Below are 6,000 nucleotides of genomic sequence, written 5' to 3' on the forward strand. Positions count from 1 at the left end.
CATCTTAGTTGCCTCCAAGCTTTGGCAATTATAAATAAAGCTGCTTTAAACACCCGTGTGCAGATTTTTGTGTAGACACAAGTTTTCAGCTCTTGGGGAAACACCAAGGAGTACAGTTACTGGATGGAATGGTAAGAGTATATTTAGTTTTGTGAGAAAGGCCAAACTGTCTTCCAAAATGACTGTACCATTTTGCATTCCGGCTTCTCAATTAATTATTTCTTTCAAGGAGCATGCCTTTGGTATTGTATCTAAAAAGTCATTGCCAACCCAATGTCATCTAGGTTTTTTCTTGTGTTATCTTCTAGGAGTTTTATAGTTTTGGTTTTATGCTTAGGCTTATGGTCCATTTTGAGTTACTTTGTCTGAAGGGTGTAAGGTCTGTGTCTAGATTTACTTTTTTGCGTGTGGATGTCCAGTTGTTCCAGCACCATTTGCTGAAAAGAATTTTTCTCCACTGTATTGACTTTGCCCCTTTGTCAAAAACAACTTGACTATATTTGTGTAGATTTATCTCTAGATTCTGGATTCTGTTCCATTGCTCTATTTATTCTTTCACCAATACCATACCATTTTAGTTATTATAGCTTTATAGTAAGTCTTAAAGTTAGGAAGTGTCAGTCTGCCAACTTTGCTCTTCTCCCTCAATATTGTGTTGGTTATTCTGGGTCTTTTGCTCTCCATATAAACTTTAGAATCAGTTTGCTTATATCCACAAAATAACTTGCTGGAATTTTGATTGGGGTTGCATTAAATCTATAAATCAAGTTGGTAAAAACTGACATCTAGACAATATTGGGGGTTCCTATCCATGAACATGCTGTCCTTTAAGCTACCTATATGCCTCCTTCTAACTTTTCCTTAATGGAAAGGAATGGGAGAATACGTATCTCATTCATCAAACACCTACTGTGTGCCAAAAATCATTTAATGATTTCACAGCACCATAAGGATGAGATTATGGCTCCCACTTGACATTCACTGAGGCTCACTGGGATGTTCGTAGCCAGCCATTAAACAGACATGAATGGAGGACCTACTATGTGATAAGCCCTGAACCAGGAGCTGGAGATGCAACAGAGAACACAATAGAAGTGTTCCCTGCACTCATGGAGCTTACTGTCTGTGGGAGAGAGAGGGACACATATTAAATAATCCCATAGATAAATGATGTTAGGAGAGTTTATTCTGGGGCTAGGGAAGGCTTCCTGGAGAAGGTACTATTTGAGCTGAGATTGGAAGGATGAGTAGATACTAACCAGAGGCCAGGTGTTCCAAGCAGAGGGAATAGCACTTGCAAAGCCCACAAGACAGGAAGGAGCTTAGAGCCTTCCAGGACTCAGAACTGTGTACTACCAGAGCATGGAAGGGAGGATGAAATAAGCTGATGCTCACTGAATCACCAAAGGGGAAGGCCGGGATCAGCTCTGCACAACCTCGTGGGCCTCAAAAAGGGAGGGCATGGAGAAAGAGAACAAACTATGTGTTAGGTGCTATACCAGGTGCTAACACACATGCGATCACCTTTGATCCCTGTAGCTACCCCATAGTAAATGTTATCACCATCACCATTTTACAAATGAGAAATCAGAGGCTCAGAGAGAGACAGTCCTCCATTGGTCAGAGGCAGAGGCAGGCTTCCCAAAGCTCGATTCCAGATCCCATGGTCTCCCCAGCTCAGGAGCCTGGAAGCACCAGGTGCAGTCCCCAGTGGGTAGCGCCCGGCCCCTCCTTTCCCAGATGCGAGGTTTCCTGCAGGGAGAGCCCAACCAGGCTCCCTCCAGTCCCACGTTTTTGGCTTCTGGCCTGTCTCTGTGGCATCCTTGCTTGAAATCAGAGAGAGAAACATGGGGTCTGGTAATTGTATTCCATTAAGCCTAATTAAGATGCAGATTTGCACAGTTAATGAAGAAGGCAATTTGGAAGCAATTTTGCCAGTGACACAGGACTCTCATCAGCACGGCTGTTCTTGTTAGGTAGGTCTGAGGAGATGGGAATGTATGCACTGCCACCCACCAGGCTGCATCTGGCCAGTCTCCAGGGAGAAATTCTTCCTTCTGGAGAAGGACAACCCACCCTAAATAGAACGTATTGTACGGAAACTGCTTGTGTCACGTGATCCCCTGTGTGGAGATCATCCAGCTCTGGACCCCTGGAGTCCCACCTGTAGGTTCTGCCCTGCCCTGGTCCCTTGATATGGGCAGGAGGGCCTGAAGCAGTTATCTGGAACCAGACTGGGTTCAAATCCCAGCTCCACACTCACTAGCTGTATGTCCTTGGGCAAGTTTCTTAACTTCTCTGGGCCTCAGTTTACTCCTCTCTGAAATGGGATAACAACATCAACCGAGAAAGGCTGCCATGAGGATGAAATGGAATTATGCATGGGAAGCACTCAGCAAGTGCATGGCACATGAATGATGGACATTTTTTTTTTTTTTTTTTTTTTTGAGACGGAGTCTCGCTCTGTCGCCCAGGCTGGAGTGCAGTGGAGCGATCTTGGCTCACTGCAAGTTCCGCCTCCCGGGTTTATGCCATTCTCCTGCCTCAGCCTCCCGAGTAGCTGGGAGTACAGGCGCCCACCACCTCGCCCGGCTAGTTTTTTGTATTTTTTTAGTAGAGACGGGGTTTCACTGTGTTCGCCAGGATGGTCTCCATCTCCTGACCTCGTGATCCGCCCGTCTCTGCCTCCCAAAGTGCTGGGATTACAGGCTTGAGCCACCGTGCCCGGCCATGATGGACATTTTCATGAGCTCTCCCAGCACCCTATGTTTCGCATGGGCAAGAGCTCTGTTCCCCAGCCCCCAGGTTCACAGGTTTTCTTTTTTTTTTTTTGAGACAGAGCGTCGTTCTGTTGCCCAAGCTGGAGTGCAGTGGCACGATCTTGGCTCACTGCAACCTCCGCCTCCCAGATTCAAGTGATTCTTCTGCCTCAGCCTCTTGAGTAGCTGGGACTACAGATGTGGGTCACCACACCCAGCTAATTTTTGTATTTTTAGTAGAGACGGGATTTCACCATATTGGCCAGGCTGGTCTCGAACTCCTGACCTTGTGATCCGCCTGCCTCGGCCTCCCAAAGTGCTGGGATTACAGGCATGAGCCACCGTGCCCAGCCCACAAGTTTTCTTTTGCTGCTACCAGATGGCTGCCATTTGGGGCTGGACCTTCCCCGGGCCCTGGATGCCCTGTCCCTGAGGTCTGTCTGGCTTGAAGCTGGGGCATACCTGGCAGCTGGCCTCTTGCACGGATTGCCACCTGGTGGCTGGCTGTTTTCACATCTTTGTTTTTTTGTTTTTTTGTTTTGAGACAGGTTCCCCCAGGCTGGAGTGCAATGGTGGAATCTCGGCCCACTGCAACTTCTGCCTCCCAGGTTCAAGTGATTCTCCTGCCTCAGCCTCCCGAGTAGTTGGGATTACAGGCACATGCTACGACACCTGGCTTTTTTTTTTTTTTTTTTTTTGTATTTTTGGTAGAGACAGAGTTTCGCCATGTTGGCCAGGCTGGTCTCGAACTCCTGACCTCAGGTAATTTGCCTGCTTCAGCCTCCTGAAGTTCTGGGATTACAGATGTGAGCTACCACACCAAGCCTGTTTTCACATCTTTGTATACCAAAGTTGGCCTGCCAGCCTGGACTTCCTCCCAGCACTTGACTCCACTTCTTCACTGCCCCTCCACTTCAGTGGCCAGTTTTGTTTCTAAGTAAGTTATTTAACTGACATTATTGTTATTATAACTAAGATTTACGGACTGTTCACTGTGCCAGGTGCTTTACCTATAATTATGTAATTTCATCCTTACAAGAATTTATAGATGCAGCGACTGAGGCGCAGAGAGGAAGAGTGACTTGCCGGGGTCATACAGCTAGCAAAGGGTGCCCCTGGAAGTCAAACTCTCTGTGCCTGACTTCCAAACTCATCGTTAAGCCTTCTATTCAACCTCTTCTGTAGCTCCAGGTACCTGCGCCTGGCATGTGGAGCAGAGGAGATGCAGAGACCACTGTCTGCACCCTCGAAGGGCACAAGGAGCTGTGGAAAGGGACAGACAAGGGAAGGTCAATGACAGAACAGGGTGGGAGAGCTGAGGAGGGGGAAGCTGGAGGAGGAGTGTGGGAAGGTCTGAGGAGGGCTTTTGTCTTCTCAGGGCGGAGTCAAGGAAGGAGGGATTACAGAGAAGGGCACACTCGGCCGAGTGTGTGACCCTTGATCTCTGTAAGCCTTAGTTTCTTTTTCAATAAAATGGGGGCAATCAAAAGGCTTCCCTCCTAGGATGATTGTGAGAAGGTGTGCAAGATATTTCAGCTCAGTCTTTGTACATAGTGACCCCTCCATCAACAGAACTGCTCCCCCTACTTGGAGGCCCTAGGGAACCACTGCAGGATCAAGGGAGAGGAGTGGGCATCCCCATGTACCCAGCGGGCCTGTCTGGCCCATGCCCTGACATTTGTCAGGAAGGGCGGGCGTCATGGACCACCAAAACGGGGTCAAAGGTTAAATAAAAGGAAGAGGTTTTCCCACTAAGAGGTTTATCACTTAGAAGCAAGAGCAGACAGTCTTTCCACACAAGAGCAGGATGAAGAATTGAAAACTGTGTTTGCCAAACTTTCACACTCCCCTTCGCCATTTTGTCACGTCTCTTTCCTGCCTGTTCTATTATTTCCTCAACACTTTTCTTTAAAACAATTTTAGATTGGCTCCAGTTTTTCCTTTTTTCTTTTTTGAGACAGGATCTTGTTCTGTCACCCAGGCTGGAGTGCAGTGGTGCACTTTTGGCTCACTGCGACCTCTGCCTCCCGGGTTCAAGTGAGTCTTGTGCCTCAGCCTCCCAGGCAGCTGAAATTCCAGACATGCACCACCACGCCCAGCTAATTTTTATATTTTTTTGTAGAGACAGAGTTTCGCCATGTTGGCTAGGTTGGTCTCCAACTCCTGAGCTCAAGCAGTCCACCTGCCTTGGCCTCCCAAAGTGCTGGAATTACAGACATGAGCCACCACTCCTGACCACTCCAGTTTTGTTTTTTGGTTTTTTCATTTTTTTTTTTTTGTTTTTTTTTTTTTGCTTAGCTTCCTAACACAATACTATCTGTTAAATCAAAAGTTTGAAAAAATATCACTTGAAATCCTTCTACTATGATAAAGTCGCAGTGAACAATTTACAATTTTTGTAGACTTTTCTGCAAGCATACACACCCATACGTAAAATGTTACAGAAATATGATTATGTATCATTTTGTCATCTTCTTAATTTGACTATTATGGACATCTTCCCATATCAGCAGAGAAAGTCACATGATTATTATTATTATTATTTTGAGATGGAGTTTCGCTCTTGTTGCCCAGGCTGGAGTGCAATGGCGTGATCTTGACTCACCGCAACCTCCGCCTGCCAGGTTCAAACAATTCTCCTGCCTTAGCCTCCCGAGTAGCTGGGATTACAGGCATGCACCACCATGCCTGGCTAATTTTGTATTTTTAGTACAGACGGGGTTTCTCCATGTTGAGGCTGGTCTCGAACTCCTGACCTCAGGTGATCCGCCTGCCTCGGCCTCCCAAAGTGCTGGGATTACAGGCGTAAGCCACTGTGCCTGGCCAGCCCCATGATTATTAATCGTTGCATACCATCCCAGTGTTCTTGTGTGCCAACATGGACCAGTCCCATAATGACTGCTGTTTGTATTGCATCCCATTTTCCAATAATAAAAACAACACTATGATGAACATCTTTTTGTACCCTGTGGGATGAAAGATTCTCAGAAGTAGAATTGCAGAGCCAAAGAATATGTACATTTTAAAGATTTTGAGTAAAAGCTACAAAACTGCCCACAGAGAGCAATAATTTGCATCACCCCAGCTATGAGATGCCAGTTTCCTTCACCCTCACCTGCCTTGTATTGCCCATGTAGATGCTAAAACCTAAACAGCCCGATCAGGAAATACTTATTAACAGAGAGATTTGAAAATAATTGATTTGTGATGGTAATTTTTTTTTTTTTTTTTTTTTTTTTTT

The 6,000-nt window shown here is 46.2% G+C and overlaps 1 protein-coding gene across 4 annotated transcripts in view; it reads left to right on the forward strand.

Annotated features, from left to right (window-relative positions):
* The window catches only part of HRH1 (histamine receptor H1), a 111,497-nt gene that overhangs the window by 49,137 nt on the left and 56,360 nt on the right, over positions 1 to 6,000 (forward strand). The window contains exon 1 of one of the 4 annotated variants that reach the window (XM_017858249.1): positions 3,630 to 3,696. The exons of the other annotated variants lie outside the window; for them this stretch is intronic. The gene's annotated coding sequence lies outside the window, so the exon portion shown is untranslated. Of the gene's footprint in view, positions 1 to 3,629; positions 3,697 to 6,000 lie in introns of those variants that run through there. 4 annotated transcript variants of the gene reach the window in all.

This window comes from Rhinopithecus bieti, unplaced genomic scaffold (genome assembly GCF_001698545.2).
Source record: "Rhinopithecus bieti isolate Rb0 unplaced genomic scaffold, ASM169854v2 scaffold_48368, whole genome shotgun sequence".
NCBI classification, from domain to species: domain Eukaryota; kingdom Metazoa; phylum Chordata; class Mammalia; order Primates; family Cercopithecidae; genus Rhinopithecus; species Rhinopithecus bieti.